The sequence below is a fragment of the Dipodomys merriami genome, unplaced genomic scaffold (assembly GCF_024711535.1).
Source record: "Dipodomys merriami isolate MVZ:Mamm:240054 unplaced genomic scaffold, mDipMer1.0.p SCAF_246, whole genome shotgun sequence".
NCBI lineage: Eukaryota > Metazoa > Chordata > Mammalia > Rodentia > Heteromyidae > Dipodomys > Dipodomys merriami.
This window is the reverse complement of record NW_027203893.1, coordinates 62,674-90,310: the sequence shown is the minus strand read 5'-3', so window position 1 is coordinate 90,310 and position 27,637 is coordinate 62,674. Positions and strand designations below refer to the sequence as shown.

The 27,637-nt window shown below is 35.6% G+C and overlaps 1 pseudogene; it reads right to left on the bottom strand.

Annotated features, from left to right (window-relative positions):
* Window positions 1-21,218: 21,218 nt before the first annotated feature.
* LOC138836007 (U6 spliceosomal RNA) lies at window positions 21,219-21,315 on the bottom strand (annotated as a pseudogene).
* Window positions 21,316-27,637: the final 6,322 nt, after the last annotated feature.

The following is a 27,637-nucleotide window of genomic DNA, read 5'->3' as shown; positions in this document are numbered from 1 at the left end:
GCCAACTCATTGTCAAGGCAAGGAGTAGGTCCTGAGGGTTACTTGAGAAAGAAATGTATAATATAATTATAACTGAAAATAAAAAACAATTAAAATATTATTTCAGAATGATGAGAATTGGAAATTAGCATTATTAAATTATACAGGACAAATAAAATTTCATGTTCCTCAACATCCTTCATTAAAATTTGTGTAAGAGGTAAAAACCATTTTTCCATTAGTGGTAACAACACTTTTTGAAGGAGCTCTAACAGTTTTTACTGGTGGGTTCTCAAATGGGACTTCGGTGGTATACATTCCAGACCACTTCCCTATTATTAAAAGGGATCTGACATTTCAGAGCAACAGGCGGAAATTATTGCTGTAATTTAAGCTTTAACCATATTTCCCCAGCAGCATAACATTTACAGAGACTCTGAGCATGTGGTTAACTTATTTCCTGCCATAGAGACAGCTCTTTTATCAGGACAATCAAAAATTATAGACTTGTTACAACAGTTACAAAAATTAATTCAACTTAGAAAAGAAAAAATTATTGAACACATAAGAGACATACAAATTTACCGGGTCCTCTTTCATTTGGAAATATGATGGCTGACTTATTAACTAGAGAAACCATCATGCTTTATTTGTAATTAATCACCTTAATACTAATCAACAAAATCTTACACTTATGCATAAACATTGGAGTGAAATTGGATTTAAAGTTCAGCCAAAAGTTAAAAGGATAGATTTGCTCAGAGGCACCTGGAAAGGGCCTGATGTATTAATCACCTCAGGAAGAGGGTATACATGTGTGTTTCCACAGGAGCCGAGTCACCCATGTGGAATCGCAACCGACTTGTGTGCCCTACAAAAATAAGAGAAACCCAGGAAAAAAACAAAACAGAAGATGGAAATGAAGAAAGCGATGCCAAAGCTCAAAAGTCTTCACCTTTCTCCTCAACAGGCGAAGACAACAAAAGAAGCCCAACCACCAACCTGGGAATAAATTAAGAGGGTCATCCATTCTGCAGAGGAGATTGTTGTTTCTACAGCAAAGACTATCACTGTTGAAAATACGTTTTTTGCTATGCTTGCCATTATTGCTGTGCAGGCAGTGTCTGTTTCAGGAGAACAATACTGGGCATATGTTCCTAATCCTCCTCTTCTACATCCTGTGGGATGGGGTGGGGGGATGAGGATATAATACAAGTAATGACAAATAATAGTGACCTGCTAGGGGGTTTGGAGGACTATTCTAATTCTCATATGACTTCTCAAACAATTAATTATGAAGGAATGACAGATACCACTCCAATTTGCATAACGCAATCAGGAGAAAATCTCCACGGGTGTTTGCCTATAAACTATAGAACTTTTTTGACTGATACCCTTGATCAATCCAATGATAAAAAGTTCAAAAAAAGATTGATGTGGGAAATTGGCATGATGACATTAGGCTTTCATACTTATAACGAATCCTTTTTCATTCCCAAGAGGAATATACATTTAGGTAACTGCCTACAAAAATGTCATGACAAAGATCAGTTTGGGGATGTATTAATTACCTCACCGAAATGGTGAGAATGTGGATTTCAAAAGGCCTCTGTTTACTACCTTTTGGGTCAACAGATAGTATTTTTGATTTTTCCATTGCTAACCCCGATTATGATTATGCCGCCTACTTAAAACATAATTCAGGAAAGTTTAATGGCTATGCTCCTGATAGGCACGGGGAACCCCTGAAAAGATGGCTCACTCCAGCGTGGGTGGCTTCCGTTTTGGTGAGTCACTCTCCCTTTCACAATAAAATGGGCATTCATCTGTATTTGTTTAGAATTTTTGCAGCAACAAACATGATTTTACTGAAAAAGCCCAAAGAAACTAAGAGTACTGCAATTGGGGTAAGAGCATGTGTAGATTATCCTATGGGAATTTTATCTAGAAAACTAGATAATTTAATCACTATTAATCAAGGAAAATCTTATTATATTAGCTGTAAGGATTATATTTTTACTAATTGTCTTACTTCTTCTCTGGATAAAACATATTCTGTAATTTTTATTTTAAAAAGACCTTCGTATGTAATGCTACATGTAGATCTATAAAATGACCCTTGGTTTAAAAATTCTGCTTTACAAATGCTGAAAATTCTGGATATTGTGTTGCAGCCAAAACACTTTGTTGTGGCCTTGATTTTAGGAATAAGTGCTTTATTAACAATAATTAGCTCTTTAGCTATTTCTACAGCAGCCTTAGTAAATGAAGTAAACACTGCTCATTTTGTTACTGATTTAAACAAATACGTTTCATTAGCCCTAGCAGAACAAGAAATTATAGATAAAAAGTTAGAAATGAAAATAAATGCTCTGGAGGAAGTGGTTCTGGCTATAGGTCAGGAAGTTAAAAATTTAAAAACAAAACTCTCAGTTAAATGTCATGCTAGTTTGAAATATATCTGTGTTACTGTTCTAAAATATAACTTTTCTTTTAATTCGAATGCCACCAAAAATCATTTGTTAGGAGTCTGGAGAGATAAAGATATCTCTCATGTTATGGAGGCTTTACAGGATAAAATTACAGCAGTTAGTAAAGCTCATTTAGATGTAAAATACTTACAATCTTTGGCAGCATTTTTTAAGCATAACGTGGAGGCCCTCAATCCTCTGGATTGGATTAATGTAATAATTATAATTACCATTGTCAGATCAATTCTCCCAATTCTTATTCTTATATTTCCAGTCATTTTCTGGATGATCTTTAGATTTATCTCTTCTGTGCACCAAGACATTCATGAGCTTCAATTAAAAAATAAAAAAGGAAGAAATGCCATGACACCTCCTGCTGAATCTGTGTGAGAGATCACGCCAGACAAAGCATAAGCTTCATGGAAGCATGCTTGCAGGAAGGGGGTATTGGTTCAAGGCTTCCTATATACTTGGCTGCACCTTTATTGCCTCTATCTTTATTCTAACTATATTCTTCTTGGCTGTACATTTGCTTCCTTTATTCTCGTTTTGGCTATTTTTCTATTGCTCCACGAACAGAGCATGTGAAGCCACATACCCTCGTGCCTATCCTTGCTCTTCTCTGCTCTCTCTCTCTACTTCCACTCCTCTTGCAGGCCGCCTCACATCCTCTGCTCATGTACACCTGCCCCTGGGAGACCCTGGCCACTGCTGACTCCACAGTGAGGCCCCCGGACCCTGCCTCCTCCTCCCCTCTGCCCAGTCCCCTCTTTGCCTTGGCTCCGCCCCCTACCCTTGCCCAAAAGATCAGCCCTGACTGGGCCCTAAGGCTTCCAGGCCATGGGAATTACAGCCTCACCTCAGCTCTGCACTCCCTGCCAACCCTAGCACTTGCTCAGGGGATCGAATCTCCCCTCAGCCCCACCACTAGAGGAGTCTCTCCTCCAAGCCTCTCCACTCCACATATCAAGAACGTGCACAGTGACGCAGTTAGATAGAGAGACAGAGAGAGACTGAGAGACTGAGAGACTGAGAGAGATTGTTGGGGAAAACTACCTCTCAAGGACTCAGAACATAGCACACTTTGGGATGATTCAGCGCACAGCATACTTCAAAAAACAGCACAAAGCACACTAAGTAAAAGACTCAGCACAATGTGTCCTTTGAAGGACTTAGCATATAGTAGCCTTTGGGATGACTCAGCACACAGCACCCTTTGAAGGAGGGAGTCCATAGCACGCTGTGTATAGGACTCAGTGCATGGCATGCTTTGAAAAACTCAGCACGTAGCACTCTTTCCCAGGACTCAGCATATAGCACCCTGTGTTAAGACTTTTTAAATACTTATACTTCAACAGAAAAGCAACATGTTTAACAACTGTTACAAATAAAGTAATAAATCAGAATATATTACTATACTAATCATTGAATGGATTTTTAGTGGCAGTCAGATATGTAAGATGTGAGGTAATATGCCATTCGTTTGCACTTAATAAGTGAGAAAGAATTTTCTAGGTCTTTTAAAATATATCATAAGTTTAATGAAGAAACTATTCTGTCATGTCATATGATAATCAGATAAAGATGATATTAGAGCAAAGTACAGATTGTACTAAGTTTTGGGATGTTAATGTATGTACTTATTTTGGTTTTGGAAAATTGTGAGGATTTCAAATTGGGGTATTGTTCTTGCTAGGCTGGCATTATGTCCGTGGTTAATTTTAGGATAAGGGTTCCCTTTCCACAAGAACATGCACCTGATCTGTCCTTTTAAGTTTCCCATCATCAATTGCATCAGAATTGCACACCAACTTGTCTAGCTTCCTGGATCCTGCAGTCCTTCCAATCTTAGTCTCTAGATAGTGCAGGATGGTGGAAATGATCTAATGCACCCAGCTATAGATTGAGAAGGAACTCCCCTAAAATTTGGCCTGGTTTCTGTTCTCAAGCCTCCTAAGTAGTTAAGAGTACAGATTGGAGCCCCTGGTGCCAAACAGTAAAAGTATTTTTAAAGCAATTAGACATTTATATGACAGGTTTGTGATTAACTCAGGAAAAGAATAAAAGAGCAATGAAGCATAGAGGACAAACAGAATTTTAGCTAGCTACTCAGAGGGTGAATCAGCTTAGCTAGCTACTCTGGAGGCCGAGATCTGAAAACCACTTTTCAAAGCCAGTACAATCATGAAAAAACTTGTGATTATCTCCAAAAACCCAGAAGTGCAGCAGTGTCTCAAGTGGTAGACCACTACCTTGGGCACAGATGCTTAGAGCAGGAATGATGAATGCATGCATGAGCACAAGCACATGCACGTGTGTGTACAGGCACGTGTGTGCACACACACACACACATAAATGAGTATTTCAATGCAGAGTTCTTTATTTTTTTTACCTTGCTGTACTTTATTTCCCTGTATTAGTTCACAAATTAACAAAATCAGCTAAGCACCTATTTACATACAACTCATCATGTTTCTCTAAAGTCTACTCTCTATTTGGCACCCTGCTCTTATTTGACCCAAAAGTAAATTATTTAAGAGATCAATTCATCTCCCTCATCTCTGTAATGTTAGATGATTGTTTAAGTTCTTCCTAGCAATATAATTTTGTGAAATCCTACATCAAGCAGCATATTTCTTTCATGAAATGGGAACCTCTGGAAAAAAATAAACTATAGGTTTTACTCCTCCTGGCAAGCATCTGGAAATTTATCTTCATATAATCCATGATATGTCTGTGTATGCCAAAAACGGCTGTGAAAATAAAAAGATCCTTCTAAGCACATAGAATTCGTATACCATTAATAGGTATGAAGGTTTCTTTTTATTATTCTGAAAATACCATACAGAAGAGTTTCAATTACATGGGCAAGATAATGAGTACATTTCTTATCAAGCATTGTTGCCTCCTCTTTTGTTTCCACTTCCTATCACTTTCCAATTCATCCCTCCTGCCCCTCCCCCCATTATGCCCCGCCTTGAGAAAATTTTAAAGTTCATTTTTCGACAAAACATCTTGTACATCTCATTGGTACAATGGGTCCAACTCTATCCTTTTTTAAAAGATTTGTTTTTTCCCTTCCCCTCCACAAACTATACCAACATAAAATACAATGAAAACAGGAGCTATATTGTGGGTAAGGGACATACAAAACAACAAAAATTCACATTGTAAATATGTTAGAAACAATCGCACGAAAGAAAAAATATTTGAATGCTTATCTTGGGGTACATTTCACCTAACATCAACGAATCTTACCTTTTCTGCTTGTCTCAGACATATCCTATTTATTACCAATAAGGGAAACCATGGGGCCTATGTGTACTTGGGCCTGGCTTACTTCACTTAATATAATTTTTTCCAAGACTTTCATTTTCCTAACAATGGGGCAATGTCATTATTTCTGATGGAGGCAAAAAATTCCATTGTGTATATATACCACAATTTATTGATCCATTCATCTACTGAGGGGCATGTGGGTTGGTTCCAAGCTTAGCTATGGTAAATAATGTTGCCATAAACATAGTTGTGCTGGGAGCTTTAGTGTGGTCTTCTTTGTGATCATTTGTGTAAATGCCCAAAAATGTGATTCCTGGGTCATAGGGGAGCTCCATATGAAGTCTTTTGAGTAACCTCCATACCCCTTTCCAAAGTGGTTGAACAAGTTTACACTACCACCAACAATGCAGTAGGGTTTCCCTATCCACATCTCCTTCTGCATCTGTTGTTGTTAGAGTTCTTGATTCTAGTCATTCTAACTGGGGTGAGGTGGTATCTCAATGTTGTTTTGATTTGCATTTTTTATAGCTAGGGAGGTGGAGCATTTCTTCATGTGTCTATTGGCCATCTTTCCTTCCTCTTCAGAGTAGTTTCTCTTTAAGCCTTTAGCCCACTTATTTATTGGGCTGTTGATTCTTTTAGGATTTGTTTTTGGGGGATTTAAGTTTTTGGAGTTCCAGATATATTTTAGATATGAGACCCTTGTCCATTGTATGGCTAGTGAACATCTTCTCCCAATTTGTGGACTTTCTATGGATCTTGCTAGCTATGTCCTTTGCCATATAGAAGTGCTGCAATTTCATGCAGTTCCATTTGTCAACCTTTCTATGATTTGTTGTGTTTCTGGGAATCTATTAAGCAATTTTCGGCCTGTACCAAGGAGATCTAGGGTGTCTCCTATTCCATCCTGTAATGTTTTCAGAGTGTCCTCATATTGTGAGGTCTTTGATCCATTTGGAGTTGATTCTGCTACAGGGTGATATATAAGGATCTAGATTTATTTTTCTACAAGTAGTTAACCAATTTTGAGAGCACCATTTACTGAAGAGGCTGTCTTTCTTCCATTCTATTTTTTTCAGCTCCCTTATCATAGATTAGATGGCTGTAGGTCTTTAGGTTCATTTCAATTCTATTCCATTTGTCCTGAGGTCTGTTCTTGTGCCAGTACCAAGCTGTTTTGCTTACTATGGCTTTGTAGAAGAGTTTGAAATTTGGTACTGATTTTCCTCCAACACTGTTTTTTCTGTTAAGGATCGATTTTGCTATTCAGGGTCTTTTATTGTTCCATATGAATTTTTGGATTGCCTTTCCTATGTCCTTGAAGAATGAGGTTGGAATATTGATAGGTATCACATTCAATTTGTAGATAGAATTGTGAAGTATTGCCATTATCACGATTTGATGTTTCCAATCTAGGAACATGGGAGTTTTTCTACTTTCTAAGTTTGTTTTGATTTCCTTTTACAGGTATTTAAAGTTTTCATCATAGAGGTCCTACACTCCTTTGATTAAGTTAATTCGTAGGTATTTTATTTTTTGTGGGGCTATTACGAATAGAGTTGCTTTCCTAATTTCAGCCACAATTTTCTCATTGTTGGCATACAGAAAAGCCATTGATTTTTGAGGGTTAATTTCATACCCTTCTAGTTTGCCCAAGTTTTGAGTAACCTTGAGTAACTTGGGAGCGGGGTCTTTAAATACAAGATCATGTCATCTGCAAAGAGGGAAAGTTATACTTCTTTTTTCCCTATTGGGTTCCTCTTTATGTTTGCATTGTAGAGCAGTAGAGAGTGTGGGCCTCCTTGTCTCGTTCCAGAGTTTAGAGGGAATAGCTTTAGATTTTCACCATTGAGTATAATGCTTTCTGTAGTTTTGTCATACACAACCTTTATTGTATTGAGGACTGTTCCATAGATTCCTAATTTTTCCAGGACCTTCACCATAAAGGGGTGTTGGATCTTGTCAAAGGCTTTTTCTGCAACTATTGAGATAACCATGTGGTTCTTATCCTTGCTCTTGTTGATGTGATGAATTATGTTAATTGATTTGTGCATATTGAAGCAGCTTTGCATCCCTGAAATGAATCCTGTTTGCTCATGGTGTATGATTTTTTGGATGAATTGTTGAAGTTGATTAGCCAAAATTTTGGTGAGAGGCTTTGCATCAATATTCATCAAAGAAATGGGTTTATAGTGCTCTTTCTTTGATGAGGGTTTGGGGATGAGGGTTATGATGGATTCATAGAAATTGTTCGGTAGTGAACTTTCTCTTTCAATTTCATTGAAGAGTTGGAGGAGTATTGGTGTGAGCTCTGCTTTGAAGGCCTTGTAGAATTCTGCTGTATAACCATCTATTCCTGGGTTTTTCTTAGATGGGAGTTCTCTTATTGCTCTTTCTATTTCAATGCTTGATATGGGCCTGTTAAGATGGTTTAACTCATCTTAGTTTCTGCATGTCAATATTTCCTAGGAAAATGTCCATTTCTGCCAAGTTCTCAAACATATTAGCATAAAGTTTTGAACAGTATTCTTTATAATGTTCTGAATCTTGGTTGTTTTTGTAGTGATGTTTCCATTCTCATCTCTGAGTTTATTAATTTGGGTGTGTTCTCTTCTTTTTCGTTTTTAAGGGTCTGTCAATTTTGTTAATTTTTTTGAAGAACCTTCTCATTTTGTTGATTCTTCATATGGTTTTTTTTGGATTCTAATTCATTTAATTCTGATTGAATTTTAATTCTTTCTTTCCATCAACTCGATTGGGGTTTATCATGATTCACTTTTTCAAGGAGTGTCAGATCTCATTAAATTGTTGGTTCCAGGTCTCTCCAATTTGTTAATATAGGAACTCAGAGCTATAAACTTGCCTCTGAATCGTGCCTTTTCTGTGTCCCAGAGGAGCAGAAAGTATCTGTGCTAGTTTTTGTTGAATAATATGAACATTTGAACTTCGATTCTAAGCTCTTCCTTGACCCACTGGTGTTTGAACAGTGTGTTTTTCAGCCTCCATCTTTTATTGGACTTTCTTTGTGGCTTTTTGTGTTGAGTTCTAATTTTAATCCCTTTTGGTTTGATAGAATGCAAGATATGAATCCAATGTTTCTGAATTTTGACAAGTTTGATTCGGAAAATGATCCATGTGCTGCTGAGTAAAAAGTGTACTCTGATGCTGCTGGATGAATATTTGCTAGATGTCTGCTAAATCAGTTGATGTATGCACTTGTTTAGATCTGCGGTTTCTCTGCTGAGTTTTTGCCGAGTTGATCTATTTAGAGGGGATAGTGGTTTGTTAAAGTCCCCAAAAATTAACGTCGTTGGATCTATGTGAGATTTAAAGTAGTATTTCTTGGATAAATTTGGGTGCACTACTGTTTGGCAAATATTTAGAATTTAATATCCTCCTGAAAGAGATATCCCTTAATTAGTATGTAGTAACCTTCTTTATCTCTTCTCAATAATGTTAATTTGAAGTCTATTTTATTTGATATTAGGATTGCAACTCCTGCCTGTTTTGGGGGGCCGTTTGCTTGGTAGATTTTTTTCCAGCCTTTCACTTTCAAAATGTGTTTGATTTTTATGGGCAAGTTGTGATTCCTGAAGGTAGAAGATAGAAGAATCTTGTATTTTAAACCAACTAGACAGTCTATATCACTTAATTGGAGAGTTACATCCCCTAATATTGAGAGAGAGGACTGAGAGGTATTTGGGTGCTCCTGCCATTTTATCCACCTTCTTGGGTGCTGCGCCTACTGGATTCTTTCTATGGTTCTTGGATTCTGTTTGTATGTGGTTTCTTGGCCTTTATTGTGGTCTTGTTGGTTTTCTATGTTTAGGACATCTTTAAGTATCTTTTGTAGAGCTGATTTGGTGGAGATATATTGTTTGTTTTTCTTTGCTATGGAACATTTTTATTAGACCTTCAATTACGAAGGAGAGTTAAGCTGGGTACACTACTCTTGGTTGATAGTTGTTTGTCTTTAGAGCATGGCATACACCATTCCAGGCTCTTCTTGCTTTAATTGTCTCTTTTGAGAAATCTGAGGTGATTGTAATTGCTTTTCCTTTATAGGTGACTGATCTTTTCTCCTTGACAGCTTTAAGGATCTTTTCCTTGGTCTGAATTGATCCTGTGTGGCTTAAAATTGTCTGGTCTATTTAGAGTTTTAAAAGCTTCTTGTATCTGAATATGCCTATCTTTTTGCGTGTTGGGAAGTTCTCTGCTGGGCTCCTGTTGAACAAATTTTCTAGACCATTGCCTTCTGTCTCTATGTGCTCCTCTACACTCATTTCCCTCAGATAAGGCCTTCTGATGTTGTCTTCCAAGTGTTGAATAGATCTATCATATTTCTTGAATTTGTCTTGGATAGTTGTATGTTCTTTCTCTATAATACCTAGGCTATCTTCAATGCCGGGCATTCAATCTTCTGCATATTCTAACCTAATGTCAAGACTTTCTACTTTATTTTTCATTTCTTTTCCTTTTAATTGGTCGGCTGTTATGGCTTCAAATTCTTTGTTGGAGCTTTGTTTTAGATCTTGTATGAAATACTTTACTTCCTTAATTTGGTGTTCAGTGTTTGTTCTCAAATCACTTAGTTGATTGGTTATGGTTTCCTTGGACTCCCATTCCTTCTGTTGGGCTCCATTCAACATTCCCTTTGTGGTCTCCCTGACTCCTTTCAGGTGTCTGTTTATGGATTCCTTGAATGGCTCTATTGATCTTTGTCAATGCTCATCCAGCTCTTGCAATTCTTGTATTACTATTTGATTAGATTTCTCACGTTCATGTAACTTCTGTAGTTCTCTTTGATTGATCTCAGCCTGCTCACACAATTCCTTTCTTTCTCTTTGAGTATTCTCAACCTGCTCACGCAATTCCAGTATCAATCTTTGAGTAGCTTTCTCAAGCCCATGAGCTTCCTGTTTTTATCTTTGGTTTGCCTCCTCTCTCTCCCTAACACGTTCACACTGAGTCCTTTGCAGGGTTTCAATCTTTTCATTCACCATGCTTACCAGTAGTGTTTGTAGAGCTTCTTGGGAACTCTTGTCTGGATTATTCATTATCTGTTCTGTCACCTGATTATCTTGAGTGGGAATTGAGATACCCGGACTTGCCATTTAACTTGTGTTTTTCTTGCTTGTTCTGCCCATTTGGGATGAAAGTAATGCCAGTTTTGTGCTAGAAGACCATTTTAAGGCAAGCATCAACCAAAGTCCTATAATTGCATAGTCAAATGTTTGAAGATACAATCTAGTTCAACAGATACAGTCCATTCAACATTAAATAACTATGTTTTAATGGGCTAAGAATACCAAAGAATAATTTGACAAACCAGAAATTATTATGTTTAGGGAGAAAGGTGGGGAAAACAGTGTTAGAGGGATGTCGAATGGTAAAAGGAGAGTGAAATTAACCAAGTCCTAATCTCACAGAGGGAAATGGATTGGAAAGAATGATAGAAAAGAGAGAAGAAAAAATTTTTAAAAAGAGAAAAGAAAAAGTGGAAAGACAAATATTTAAATTTAAAAAGTGAAACTCTTAAAAGTAATGAAAATTTAAAGAAGTAAAATTGAGAGATGAATGGGGATGAGAGGAGGGGAAGGATAGAAAGGAGACCTGAAAAACTAAAAAATAAAAATACTTCAAATAATTTATAGGTATAAATAAATAATACTGCTATTAAGGAATTAATCCTAAGAGGTTTTGAATTGAGTAATACAATTTGGGATTAAGAATGTACACAATTGGGGATAAGGTCTTATAATCAATGACAGGTATATAGGAGGTGAACAGAACAACAAATAATTCATGCAAAAAGAACAAAAGTTGAAAAAGTAAAACGAATGAGAAAGAAAGAACAAAAAAGACCAACAGGTCAGTAAACATTTTTTTTAAAAAAGCACACACACACACACAAACACACACACACACACACACACACACACACACACACACACACACACACACACACACACACACACACACACACCTAAAATTAAAGTTATAAGAGGAAGAAAAAAAGATTAATGAAAACAATTTTATAATTAAAAAGTAAAAATTTTAAAAGATACAAAGAAAGACTTCTTTGATTTTGTTTTTGGGGGATTGATGGGAAGATCCTGTATCTCCCTTATGTCAGTAACCAGTCTCTTGGTGGAGTCTCTGGTTTGCTTGTGGTATTTGGTTTTCTGTGGCTTGATTGGTTTCTTAAGTCAGTTTGTTTGGGCAGACAGAAAAAATTCTGTTGGTTTACCCAGAAGTTTGTGATCGCCTCCCAGGCTAGTTCAGTGGGAGGCAGATCTGCTTTGAGTATCACAAAAGAGGGAGGTGGCTGTTTCCTCTAGTTTGGAGTTACTGTAATAAGGCTGGGTTCTGGGGAAAGTCGAGGCCTTTCAGCAAACAGTAGCTTTTCCCTGAGGGGCTAGCTTCTGAGACATTAACAGAGCCCAACCTAGAGCCATTCTCAGGGTTTATGTTTACTGAGTTTCAATTGATTGTCAGGGCTGTTGTAGGGAGGGGCAGCCTCTGGCTCTGTTTACCCAGTGAAGAAAGCCACTCCTTCATAGGTGTAGCTTTCTCTGCCTTGTTGTGGTGACTTTCCCATGGATGGAGTTGAAAATGGCAGGTCAGGGTAGGTACTTGTGACTCGCTAAATGACTCTTTTGTTTTCATCAAAGAACTGAGTTGCATCTAGCTACTTAGCCAGGCTTTTGTCTACATCAAAGGTGGATATCTCCGGTGTTGGAGGGAGGGGTGTCCTTCCCTCCTCTGCTCCCTTTGAGAAGGAGTGAGAATGTTAGTTTTGTACTCATGCTGGAGTGTGGGTTCCTGGGTAGCCTCTGGTCTGCTATCTGCAGGATGAATATATCTGCTACTTGTCAGTTCTTGCTCGTGTTGAGTAAAATCTGCTTGCCCGCTGCATCTGGCACATTTGTCCCAGACTCTCTGGGTTGTAGTTATGGCGGCTATGGATGGAACCACAGCCGCCACAGCAACCTCAGCCATGGCTGCTGGAAAATGCTCAGATCTGTCTCCTTACCTGGATTTTCCCTCTCTGCCCAAACTCTCTGTAATGAGATGGCACACTTGGTGTGCCTAGGACTGTTCATTGGAACACTAGAACTGCTTTCTATGCAAGAGCTTGTTTAGCCACCAGATTCTCCTCCGCCATCTTCTCGAAATTTCTGAAGGTGTTTAAATATTACTGGAATTGTTTTGGAATAAATAATGTTCACCTTGACTATCTTGAGAAAGAAGAATTGGTTTCTCAGCACTATAGGTAAGAACTTGAGTGAAAGAAAAAAAAGGAAAAATGAGGAACAACTCAACACATACATTCAAAAGAAACAAAATAACCCAAGAAAACACCAATGAACTCAGTACTCAAGAACCTGCAGGAAATGCAAAGATTTTTTTAAAAAAATAGCTATGATAAGCTTATGAAAATCCTTACTACGAAGGAGTCTACAATTGTGAGGATAGTGGTTAAAGCTCAGACTGGACAGAAAGATCTGCACACAATGCCAGGCACTTTATATTCTAAATTCCAGGAAGAATAACATAAAGTAGACTGAGCCCACGATCATACACAAGTAGGAAGCGAGATTCTATCTGAAAATTAATCAGGATAATTTAGGGCTGGGGGCATGCCAAAGTGGTAAGAACATCCATTTAGGAGACACAAGACACTCAATTCAAATTCCAATCTTATGTGTATTAAAGAAAAAAAGCTGTGACTTTAAATAATGGGAATAATTGCAAGATTTGAATATTTGAGTGGAGAAAAATCCATGAGAGAGGTAGAATTTACCCATGTTGTAATACTTTCTACTTAAGTGATAATATTATGTGGTACTCCAGACCTAACAGTGTTACCTTGCAAATGAGCATGGATGTGCATTTGGGTGAAGGAAATACTCTATTTACACAGGTGTAAATTAAATACTTTTGGGGGGGTAGATTTTAGTTCTTGTACTAAGAGCCTGGGTGATATCTCTGAGTCTTTTCTCTCAAGGCTATCACTCTACTACTTTGAGCCACAGTCCCAACTCTGATTTTCTGTTGGTTGTTTGGAGATAAGAGGCTCATGGACTTTTCTGCCCAGGATGGCTTCAAACCAAGATCTTCAGATATCAGCCTCCTGAGTAACCAGGATTCCAGGCCTGAGCCGTCCATGTTTTTAAGAATTTAGTAAATTGTACAGTTACAGAAGTTAAAATTTATCATTATAACTTTTATAATATATGTGTGCATATTTATATCAATGCATACAAATAGAAATATTTTAATGTATTTTTGTATCTACAGTAGATTTGTGAAATCATCCTTCATTACAAAATAACATGGAAATAAGTTTAATGAGGAGCAAAGCATAGGGAATAGTCATGTTTCTTGTTGAATGAAATATGAATTGTGAGAATCAGTTTGAGAAAACCATTTAACAAAATGGATAATGGCTATTAATTCCAATCCCTTTATTTGCCCATATTTTGCATCCTCACACATGAGTTTCAAAGTCAAACCACACATTTTTGCCTTTGTATTTAAATCACATGTTATAATTTAGGGGATAGGTGAAGTAATCAAATATAGATTAAAACAATACTAAGTGAGGCTATGAGTTAGAGCTGAAAATTATTTTAAATATGATAATAGCTAATTTAATTCCATATCTCTTACATTTGCTCTATTGTCATATACCTCATTCCCACATTAGGAAAGTACATAGAGGGTTCTCACTAAATTATGTGTAAAATTATGAAAAATGTATTAAAAGAATATAGGCACATCGGGGCTGCGAAAGTGGCTCAGTGGTAGAGCTCTTGCCTTGCATGACTGAGGCCCTGGGTTTGATTTCTCAGCACCACATAAGCAAAAAGAAGAAAGCCAGAAGTGACGCTGTGGTAGATTGCTAGCCTTGAGCAAAAAAGCTGAGGGACAGCACCAGAGGGGCCCAGAGTTCAGGCCCCTCGACCGGAAAGAAAACAATAACAACAACAAAAGAATAAGGGCACAGTGTGGTTTTAGCTGATTGGTACCTGTAGGGGGTAGTGTGTTTTTGAGGACCTGAAAAACGTTGTGATGTAGATGAAGGAAGGGATGTGCTAATTCTGGAAAATTGGCTAGAGGATTGCTCCCAGAAAAACAGTGATGAATTTTTCCAAAAGGTTAGAGTAAAATCACTCTCAAAATCATGTTCACTACTGTACTATTCACCGTAGAGAATTTATGGAAACAGCCCAGACGCACTTTAGCAGAGGGATGGTTGGAGAAAGTGTTGCACATATACACAATTGGATTGCACCCATCCATTATAAAGACTGTTACAGCATTTGCAAAGAAATGGATAGAACTAAAATTAGGTTAAGTAAACGAAGTCACAGCCAGACACAAAAAGAACGCGTATTTAGAAGCCAGAATTTTATGCAAGTTAAACAACAGTATTAATCAAAGCATGCTATTTGCAGAGGAGTATTTAACAGGTGTAATTTCTTATAAAATTGAACTTTTAATCCAACAAAATGAATACCAGGAGGCTACCACTTGGAAAATGTGAGGGGAAATCAAAGGTAGGAAATAAATTGACTTATGGAAGTAGAGAGTGAAGCCATAATATTCAATGCAGATAGTATGAAACTAATAAAAACGAAAGTGGGTTGAGGTTTGGAAGGTTGTGAGAAAGTTATGTAACGATCCATTGTACTTATAAACTGATTCTTTGAATGGAAAACATTTCGTACACCTATTTAATAAAAATATAATTTAAAACAATGGAGACATCTGATCTTAAACCATGAGTCAATATGATACTTGCCTTCTCCGAAATTTTCTTTGCAGGTATTTTCCTCATAATGACAGAAAAGTGAACAACGCAATGTATATCAATACATCACTTTGCATATCCTAAATAGACAATATAAATATCACAGTAAAAATATTAGAATATATCACATGATAAAATAAAAGGTAGAAAGTATCAAACTCTGATTGCTTTTCCAAGTACTTTACCTTTGGTATCTAATTTAATCCTCACAAAATTCCCATAAAGTGAAACTATTTCTATTTTTAATTCTAAGATGATGATATTTAAGTCTTCAGAGTTGAAATTACTAGTACAACATTCTACACATGGTAAGTGTTAGCCTGCGTTCCATTCCCACTATATGAACTAACCTCATTCTATTTTATAACTAAATACCAGCACTCAGTCTACTAATTCTAGGAAAATTCCCAAAATTATTGTGCACACTCTAATAATATTTCCTTTATCTTCGTTAGAAAATAGGTAACTAAGCAGGACACCGGTGGCTTACGCCTATAATGCTAGCTACTCAGGAGCCTGAGATCTGAGGATTGTGGTTCAAAGCCAGCTTGGGCAGAACAGACTGTGAGACTCTTATCTCTAATAAACCAGTAGTAAACTGGAAGTGGCACTGTGGTCCAAGTGGTAGAGCACTCGCCTTGAGTGGAAGAGCGCAGGGACAGTACCCAAGCCCAGAGTTCAAGCCCCATGACCAACAACAACAAAAAAAGAAAATAAGTAACTGTAATAAGAAAACTCCAAGTTCATAATCAATTTATACCTCCCTGGTGAAAGGAACTGCTAAACTATAATATTCTTGATTTCTAGCTCAAAATAGTAGAAATCATATTTTATGCCTTCACTCAACACTGCACTGCCTGGGGACCCCATCTCTGGTTAACACAGTCTTACTGAAAGAATGACCTGCCCAATTCCTGATGGAAACAGACTGCAGGTCTTTTGGAGCAATCGTTTCTGCATTGTAGCTCACCTAAATTTTTTACCATTAGAAGTATTTTGATTGCTTTTTATACCCACCATTTTGAGAGAAATGTACTACTTTAAAATGTTATTAAAGAAAGACTGATATAAAATCACATTTGACCCCAGATAAATATTTTACCTTTCATATACCCAAAAATGCAGTCTTACCTATCATTAATGTTAGGAACGAGAGGTTAAAAATCATTGACGCCAAGACCTAATTATGAATTAAAGACTCTCCAACTTGTGAATACAATTGGTTTAAAAAGACATCAATACTACTGCATTTTTAAGTCCCTATGATAATGATAATGATTCGCTATGATAATCATAATGATAAACTATTAACACTTAAAAATAACTCATTTTCTTGGGAGTAGGTCAAAAAGCACAAGGTTAATCCTAATCATTTTTAAAGACCTTTATTTATACTAAAAGTTCACTCATAACTGTACAGATTCTAAAACTAACTGAAGTAGAGAGGAAATAATTTAACTGCATCATCTACATTCAATGGACTATTAATAAAAAACAAAATTATACTAATAATTAGCTTACCCAATTCACTTAATTCTTTTATTCTATTCCATTTACTTTCATAAAAACTGGGTTTTCATAAAATGAAGCATAAAAAAGCGTATATACCCACTTACATTTTCAGATCTTAACAATATTTCAGAAATTTTAGCTCTACAGTTAATGAACTGAAATAATACTAAAATATTCAAAGGATTTTCAGAAATTGCAAGACTTGCTCTGAGATGTTATGCATATTGAAACAGATATTCAAAAAGCCTTTTTTGTTAAAGTTGCCGTAGTTTCTCCCACAAAAGAGCCATTAGTAAAGATACCTGTGCATGTACAAAACACCTTCAAATGCATCCACAATATGGACATAACACTTGCTTTTTGTTTGTTCGTTTTTGAAAGGAATATCTAACAAGCATATCCACAATACTTATTTTCAATGAATAAAATGGGATATTCAAACATAATATGGGTTGGATTAACTCTTAGTGAGAATAGATATAATCTTGCAAAGAAAGTGATTTTCAACAGAAATCCGGAAAGAGTTTATCCAACTTGTGTTTCACAGGAATAATCAGAGAGTAATACCTGTTTGGTCAAGTCTGTCCAAATCACTCTATGAGTGTATCTTAAAAGTATAACCAATTTAAGAGGTCAAATACGTATTTTGTACTGACAATCATCTTATAGCAACAACTTACTAACTAATTATGTCTGTATCTTCTTACCTAACATACAATAAGAGCTGAAAGCTGTCTCTTTTTCTACCTTAATATTGTAAATGCTTTGATTATGATGTTATTATTAGACAAATAATATGTACAAAGGCTGGTTCCACTGAAATGACATGACAGAACACTGATAAAAACATTGCAACACAGTTAGCTTTTTTCAGCCTCACCCTGTCCACATTGGCAAACAACATTGCAACAGCACACGCACACATATACACATACACACATGTTTGCACATGTACACACACATATACACGCATGCTAAATTCAGGGTTTATTGTACAAAAAAGTCCACATAAAATATTAGTGATTAGGACAAATGATAATATGCCTTATTACAAAATAATACATAAAATATTACCACGCATGTTACATTTTACCTGCCTCTCCACATGTGACCACTTAATTTAGTTTTAATTAATTAATTACCTTATTAATTAATTTATTTGTTTGGTGCTAATACTAGGGCTTGAACTCAGGGCCTGGCTTTGTCCCAGAATTTATTTTTTGTTTCAGTTTTCTCAAGGCTAGCATTTTACTGCTTGTACCACAGCTCCATTTCTAGCTTTTGCTGGTTACTTTCAAATCAGAATCTAATGGACTGTTTTTTCTTGGTCTGTTTTCAATCCACAATGCTCAGATCTCATATTTCTGATTAACTACTACTAAAGACATAAGCCATCAGTGTGGCTTCTACATTTTCCTATATAGTTATCTCATGCACATACTTAGATGGTAATTTTAAAATGAGAGTATAGAAGCAAGATGTACAGTGATGATACAGTCCTGTCAGAAAATCAAGTTAGTAACGTAAATTTATTCTTAAAACCATACACAAAAAATACCATGATATAGTGTGAGAGAACTCACTATTGAACATATGAGCCTTAAGAGCTTTCTAATAGATCCATTATTTATTGGTACCCAAGATTAGAAAAATGTATAAGGCATTGGTAAAATAGAAGTCCTTTGCATGACTACATACATTCCTTGTTTTTATAAGACACTTGCTTTCATCTAAAAAGTAGTCCTGTCTATTGTCTTCATGTGATTTTGATGATTGAAAGTGCTTAATGAGAAGGTCAAAATGTATTAGTAGTCCTTCACTATCAATTCTCATTTTCTTCTTGGAGAATATAATAATCAAATCAATAGTTCAGAATCAGCAAGCAATACTTCAGAATCATGATTCCAGTGCAAGTGGATCACTAGTAAGAGATCCTCAATACCAATTTCCACAAAGTTTTGTCACAGATACAATCTCCCTGCCTTCTCTAGCTGCTTTACTACCCTCTTATTCCTGCATCGTACAAGAAAAGTATGATTCAACTGATTTCAGTCAGATCTGTTATTAGAACTATCAAGGATATATTTTACTGTCTGTAATTTGGTAAAGTTATGTCTCTTTACGTAGGCTACTAAAAATGTATTTACTAACTTCAAGTAAATACATAAATTCGATTTCCATCTCTTTTAAAAAATAAAATTTTGTTTGCTCTACAAATTGAACAGAGGCATGGATTTTGTGGCTAGCTACGTCACTAAACATCTGTCTCTTTCTTTCTCTCTCCCTTTCATGGTTCTCATAGATAATACGATTGCTCCATAATTATCCTAATTTATTTTGCTTTTATATTTTTGGTTGTATCATTTCACTTTTTGCTCTGCCATTTCCCAAATCATTTATATGGAAGGCATTATTTCCTATTTTCTCATGCCTAGAATAAGCTGCACATGAAGACATCACTGGTCCTCATTTTCAGTGTGTACATTTGAATATGGAGGAATATCTTTCCTCTGCTCTCCATCAATTCCCTACTCTCCAGTTAGAATAATTTCGAATAGTAAAATTGGAAAAAGAGAAAATAAATCATGGTGAATAAACAGTTGCAGAAAATTCACCAGATGTTTCTGACCAGTTCAACCAATGTGAACTATTAGGGAAATACATGAACACCTCATTCCCACTGGCACTCAAAGTCTCTGGTTAGGCAATTCTTAGGAATCTGGGGAACAAGATGAAAAAGTAAGGAATGGTATCAATTGCAAGAAAAAAATTGGAGAATGATAAAAGTATATTTCTTCATTGGGCTGCCGAAAATATTCAGCTTACTACAGTGCGGATACTTCTTTCCCAAAAGGCCACTTATGTGAATAGTAGGGATGATGATCAGTATACCCCTCTTTGAGAAGCCTACGGTGGACACTTAGACATTGTCAGTGAGTTGGTGTCTCAAGCGGCACATGCAATAACTGTAGATCACTGGACACTCCTGAACAGTGCATATACGTGGAATAATACCAGAGTGGCTTCTTTCTTACTTCATCATGATACAGATACCAATGCCCAAACTAAAGGACTCTTTTTTTTTTTTATTTTTTTTGGTCTGGTCGTGGGGCCCGAACTCTGGGCCTGGACGCTGTCCCTCATCTCTTCAGCTCAAGGCTAGCGCTCTACCACTTGAGCCACAGCACCACTTCCCGCTTTTTTTTCTGCTTATGTGGTGCTGAAGAATCGAACCTAGGGCCTCATGTATGCAAGGCAAGCGCTCTACCACTGAGCCACTTTCCCAGCCCAAATATTTTTGTTTGTTTGATTTTTGTTGTTGTTGTGGGTTTTTTTTTTTTTTTGGTCGGTCATGGGGCTTGAATTCTGGTCCTGGAGCTATCCCTGTGATCTTCAGCTCAAGGTGAGCCCTCTACCACTTGAGACACAGCTCCACTTCCAGTTTTCTAGTGGTTTATTTGAGATAAGAGTACCACAGACTTTCCTTCCCAGGCTGGCTTTGAAACATGATCCTCAGATCTCAGTCTCCTGTGCAGCTAGGATTATAGGCATGAACCACCAGTGCCCGGCAGCACCAATATTTTACTGTAAAAATTCATTGATTCCGCGGAATTCTTCCAAGTGAATTGCCTGCCTTGGATGGAAAAATGTATTCAATAGTTTTTGTAAACATGTACAATAATTTCTTCAGTGTTTGTGATTTTCTAATAAGAAATAATTTTAATTTACCTGTTGAAATGAGTAGTACAGAAACCAAAATATTTCTGGTGCTTGTCTGAAAAAGTATATTTTAAAATATTCTATATTCTATGTTTGCATAATGTTCATAATTTATTTTCTCCTATATATACTTTGAATTCTATATTATTTTATAATATATAGGTTCATTAATGTGTCCTTTCCGATTGTATTCCATATAGAAACAGTTTGATTCCTTTTTTTCTAGGTCTTAATATTATTTTTCTTTGGGATAAAATGACAATGTTGTCTAATTTGAAAAGTTTTGTAAAGTTTATGCTATGTAAACGCCTTTCTGAGGTGATTTAATACACTGATGTCAAACTAAATTTGATTATATGAATTACGTGTATTGTTACACTTGTAATTTTGTAATCAACTTTTTAATCACTTTTTTCATTTCTTGCATCTGAAGAATGAAAAATATGGAATACTTCTCAAATTTTCATATTATCCTTGTGCAAGTGCCATGTTAATCTCTGTATTGTAATTTGAGTATACGTGCTGCTGAAGCATGTAATATCCTCTAATTATAATAGTTAATGATGCAATCTTTATACAGGCTTATATCTATGGGTGCCTACTTGTAACAAGGAAACCTTATTGTTCCTAACAATGCTAAATATCTTATTTCCCTAAAATTCTGTGAATAGTGGAAAAAATTATATTGATCAGTCAATTGCTCACATTTGCAAACGTTTTTGCCAATGAATATCTTGTCTTTTTATTTGGAATTTGATCATACTCTCTATTATTTATAGTTAGGTCCAAAGGTGATGGCTTTTTCAAGTACTTATTTATCCAGCTTTGTGGACCTAATGGATTCAAACTAAGAGTTGCTTAAGAGCTACTTCTAAACTTCTTCAGTTGACATTTTCCCAAATGAGGTGTTACTGGAACAAATGTCTACCTGAGCCTTTACCCTTCTTCCATGTGGGAACAGACCAACCAGAATACCTTACCCTGACAGCAAAGATTTTCTTACTAGAACAAAACTAATCTTGGTTACAAGGGATCATAGAGAGATGAACAGTTCAAACAGAACTGTTCAGACGAGAAGGTATTTTATCAAAATATAATTGTTTATTATACCTTTCATTTAAAAGTAGCTAAAGCCAAGAAGGTGAAAAAATTGTTTGTATCCATGATTACTTAATGTCCTGGCCTGTCTGTAAGTTCCTAGCAGGAACTTACACTACTGCCTTTTTATCACCAAATATTTTCATAGTTGCAGGAGAAGTGCATATGTTTCTCCTCATTATTAGGCATTAAATTGATAATGTTTTAATCACAGTGTTTCCTCTTGCCTCCATGCTGTAAATCTACAAATGATAAAGCTTTAGGTCTAATTCTATCAAACACTGAAGTAGAGATAATGGAATCATACTTTAAAACAGAGTTGCCTTTGATACAGTAACTACAACAGAACAATACAAAATGTGTGTCTTTTAATCATATTATATATAGTTATATATTTTATATTTATATGTGCTGATTTTATATTTCACACAATGAAACTTACTAGAATTAGTTGATAATTTGACCAATAAATTGATATTTATTTACTCCAATAAATAGAATTGGAATATAAATATTTAGGTTTCAAATATGTATTAGACTAGAAAACGTATCAATGCAATCTTTTTAGTATAAACTTGTGATACATTATAACTGTTCTTGCTCTTCTGAATCCACATGATAAAAAAAACAATGTTTTCCTCTAATCTCTAATGGATTTTACTCTGCTGCTCTGTTTATTATTTTAACTTGCTTGTCCCAAACTGTTTTTGTCCATATTTCTGAAGCATTCTTACTGATTATGCTCAAATTTTGCTAAGATGTCTAAAAAATATTATTCTTCTGCAGTACCCATGGGTCCTAGGATGCCAAGGCCCAGTTACCTGCATCATCAGATAACAGGGGCAAGACTTTTCACCCAGGCCCATGCAATATATCAACACAAAGTAATTGAAGACCCATCTCAATTTCGCATTTCCTATATTTCAGGGCCCCAATTCCTTGAGATGCAGGAATTAGCAGTAAGCAATTGTGAAATGCAAGGCAACTTAAAATGAAGGATGAGATCACAAAATTTGAGAGAAAGTACTGTAATTCAAACATTCAATTTACAGATGACCAGCCCATATGAGTGAACAAGTTCACAAAGCGTCATAAGATTATTTTTAATACCCCCCACCTATGATTAACTAAAGATTTTAGTCCAAAATAAGTGGGCCAAAAAATAGTTCCTAGAAGGATAGAACTATAATTGGTCTACCAAAGCCCGAAAACTTGACTTAGAGGTCAAATGTAATTCAGAAAAATATTTGAAGCACTAAGGAGTGCTTCAAAACACTGGGACTTCAGTACAACATGGTTCTGTGGTATAAAAATGTCACTCTCAAACCAATGATAATCTACATTTAATCTCCTGAAAGTATATTCCTTTTCAAATAAACTTTTTAAAATCACTTTCGCCAAAATAACATTTGACAAGTTGATGATATTTAGTGACTTTACAAGTTTTTCAAGTGTAGGGAGCAAGTTACAATACAGTTGAATTATTTACACAGCACTAATTCCAAACATGTTCAACCATTCACTAAAGTGTAGAAATATTACCAGCCACAATTTGTGTTTTTCAGTATGGGACTTTCAGAAATGTGTTTAATATGTCAGCCTCCTAAATTTCAAACCCAAACGTTAGCTAATAAATTTCATCATTTAATAAGGTACATTTTAAACAATCACAAATAGTTGCCTTATCATATGTTATTTTATGTTTTCCCTCTGTCTAACATAGTAAGAAATATGACTTTAAGTCTTGAAAATGGGTATTAATCAGAGATATGACAAACATAATATCTGTCTTCTATTTCTATCATATTCCTATCTTGGAAAAAATTTTAATTTTCTTCTTTTTCCAAAACTTATAGGTTGTAGAAAATATTATTCCATGTAAAATAAAAGAATCACACGATTGTACAAAGCCATTTATAAAAAAGCATAGTTAGGAATACATTCTAAGCCATTTTTTAACTTTCTTTTTGACTAGAGATTAATCTTTCAAACGGTTGAGAAAAAATCATGTTTAGGTGCTTCCCGTCTCCAGTCTTGCAAATTGTTGCTGCAGATGAATGAATTATGGAAATATAAGCTGACATCATTTCAAGAATATGCAGGATTGAAACTCCATGGAATGTATATAAACCTTTCAAAGTGTTAATAGACAGTTTAACAGAATGACTACCAGGAAGTTGAAACCAAAGAGGAATTAAAGACATAGAATGAATGAAAAATGAACAAGGAGCAAATACAGCTAGAATACTGAATGTACACATAAGATGAAGGAAGTGGTAAATTGGAAATAAATCTTGGAGAAAGGGTTGGTTGAGAATGATAGAAGGAGTGACTCTGATCTAGGAGCATTGGACAATTAGATGGATATATTTAATTGTAACACAATTGCACAAACTTTTAAAATTCAGTTAAAAACACAACTAGAAACAAAAACACACAAAAATCACAACCAAACAGCAATCTCTAGATAGTATGAATATGACCACTCAAAATTTTAATCAGTTAATGAAGGGCAGTCGTGGGAAAAGCAAACAAAGCTGTTCAAAGAGGGAAGTTTGGGATAGGGGAGAATTTTGAATAGAATTAAATAGATTGTCTAAGGTTATAAATCACCTATATCAGCTGCATACAGTATCTTTCTTCTAGGAGTTTTCTGTCTGAACTGGATAATCCAGTCCTGAGACACACTGGGTAGTTTGTGAGGTAGAATGGAAGAAACAAGATCAAGAACCCATTAATCCACTGGAGAGAAAACAATCCTCCATATTTTCTCTAATCTCTCTTCACTACTCTTTCTTCATACTTTTAAGTCAATTGATTTTGAATTATATTTTTCCTTCTTTCTTCTGGCAAAGTAATTGGTCAAAGTAATTTTATTAAATATTATTTGCCATTTTCTTCTTTCATGCTGTTTAATTGGCCAAGTGAGTCCATAAAATTCCCTCTTGTATTTGGTTGCCATGAAACAACATCTATGTTAATAAGGAGAAATCTAATGTAAAACCTTGTCTCCAGAAAACAGTCCAAGATGCTGTGATCACAAATACTTGGCTATATATTTTTTTCTTTTACCTTGAAAGACTTCCTGTGTCTAAAGTGCCCACAAAAATAAGTACTCCATCACTTGTTGGTTCAATCAGAATTGTCTAACCTCAAAGATATATTTTGCTAAGAAGATGCTTAGAGGAAACCAAAAAATACTGCACTTTTTATCTTCTCTCTTAAGATTCTCCTTAGATACCATATCAGGAACAGTGAAGTTATTCTATGCAAAATTATTGTAATAGATTATTTTTCTCTTGGTCTTGCATTTGTTCACCAAGATGTATGGAGGAGAATAGAGTTAAATCACCCATACCTTGGAAGAAAGTGTCTGTTACAAAAGGAAAATGCTTCTATGTCCTACTTCTATGTCCTACTCTTAGCTCTTGCCAGAGTTCCAATTAATCACAGCTTCTTGGCTTCCAGTCTAGTGAAGCTGAAGGACCATACGGGCTCCACCCCTGCTACATCTTCATTATTTCTCTTTTAAAACTCTTCAAGTTGCCTCATTTGGATGTGGAATGTATTTTCATGTCTTCATTCAATCAGTTCTGCATTGTAGTGAGCCAAATGGGCTCTGTAAAATCACTTTAGGGAGTAAAAATACTAACACAATTTACATCAAAAAATTTTGGCCTCCCTTCACTGCTGAAGTCAATACGCTTAGCTAAGGCTTCTAAGAAAACTTTTATTATTAATTTTTCCATTTTTTCAATTCTTTTCTGAACTTTTTGGCATATGTAATAAAAGAAGTCTTCACTACCTCATATTAATAAGAATATTATTTTTTGTGAGCCACTTAGAAATGTGAAATCATTGGTTTGAAGTATCCAATCAAATTTTTTTCTGTGTTTCACTGCTTCACGTCCAAAGACATTGTGGAAAGTGTTACAAACAGAAATGTGTAATCCCAACACCTTCTTTCATTGTGGAGGGCACTTTCTCCCTAAATATTTTGACTCAAATTATCTTTTTCAGAGAATTACTGTTTGGTAATTAAAGGTAAATTCACACATTTTGATGCCTTATTTTTTTAAGAACTTTTCATTTAAATTCCAATATAACCTTCTTTCAAACAGTGAGAATATAGTTCCTGGGTAAGGACAATTCCAAGGGAACCTACAGGATTTACAGCAAGGTTTCTGAGGTTTGTTTGTTTAGTTTGAAAAAGAGCCATCTTCATCCACATTGCTCCCTCTCTACTAAGTCTCCTTGGATTTCTTTGCATGAAAGCCTATTCTTCCAGGCAATTTTAAATTTTCTTAATAGGCTAAGTTATTAAAAATTTTGAACTATTAAATTTTACCTGTCATAAATTTAAAACTGTTGAAAATCCTTTATTAGAACCGCAAATTCACCAATCCTAATGCCACCTTTACCATCAAAATGTTAACATGCTGTTTTCATGATATAGTATCCATGCAGCTATTATTTTCCAGTGGCTTTGTTATGCATATATGTAACCATATTAGCTGATGCTAAGCAAAATGAATTCCAAGATATGGAACCAGATTTTTTTTCATTTGTGGTTGTTGTTTTTGGTGAACTATGTGATTTCTGTTTTCTTTGGGATTTTCCCCTATGGTTTATCCCTTCTGTATGGTGAGACAATGGTGAGCATAATGGTGAGACAAAGGACAAAAGGCAAACCAATGCAATAGCAATACTCACAAGACAATATGTTGGAAATGTACGTTACAACTTGTGAGGGGTGAAGGGGTGAAGGAAAACTGTGAGAAAAATGAGGGAGGGGTAACAAGTTTGAAATGTTTTTTATTCACTAACTTACAATTACTGTAAAGTCACTGTACATCAATTTGATAATAAAATTGAAAAAATAAGCTGCATAAAATGTAATTTTACAGTATTGGCACAGTAAATATTATTCTTTATATAGTAACATTTTAAAAATCAATGCTATTTGGCTTCTAATTTGAATTAATTACCCCTTATTTATCAGAGGTTCATCAACTTGAATGTTATCCAACTAGACACTATTTTCACAATATACTTGCCAATTTTTTCAAAAAAGAATAAATATAGTACTTTCTCATTGTAAAACAGAAAACAGGGTCTGGGAAGATGGCTCAGTGGTAGAGCGCTTGCCTTGCATGCCTGAGGCCCAGGGTTCGATTCCTCAGCACCACATAAGCAAAAAGAAAAAAGCCGGAAGCTCAAGTGGTAGAGCGCTAGCCTTGAGCTGAAGAGCTGAGGGACAGCACCCAGGCCCAGGGTTCAGGCCCCACGACCGGACCCAGTTTAATACTATGGAAACACATAATTTTAAAAGTAAGTAAGTTTTTAAGAGGACAGAATATATGTGTTCTTCAAAATTCCTATGACTAACAACTACTCATTTTTAAATTCTCAACATTCCGAAGCGATTCAAAACAGTACCTGTTTGCATGTTAAGTAATTCTGCAATAGATGCAGTTTCCAATGGGGTGTTACAGATTGAGAAGTAAACAGAAAAATAGCCACATTCTTGTAGAGGATAAAACTGTGAAGCATGTGTAATAATTAATTCTTCAAGAGTAAGCAATTGTTTATAAGAGTAAGCTATTATGTCTATGACCATCAATCCCAAAATGTATGCCATAAAGTCATCCTAGCCCAACAGTTTCCAACTTGTAAGGGACACCTTAAAATTCCTTAATTCACATCATGAATACCTTATCTCTATTTTGAATAAATACTACACCTCTGCTAATGTGAC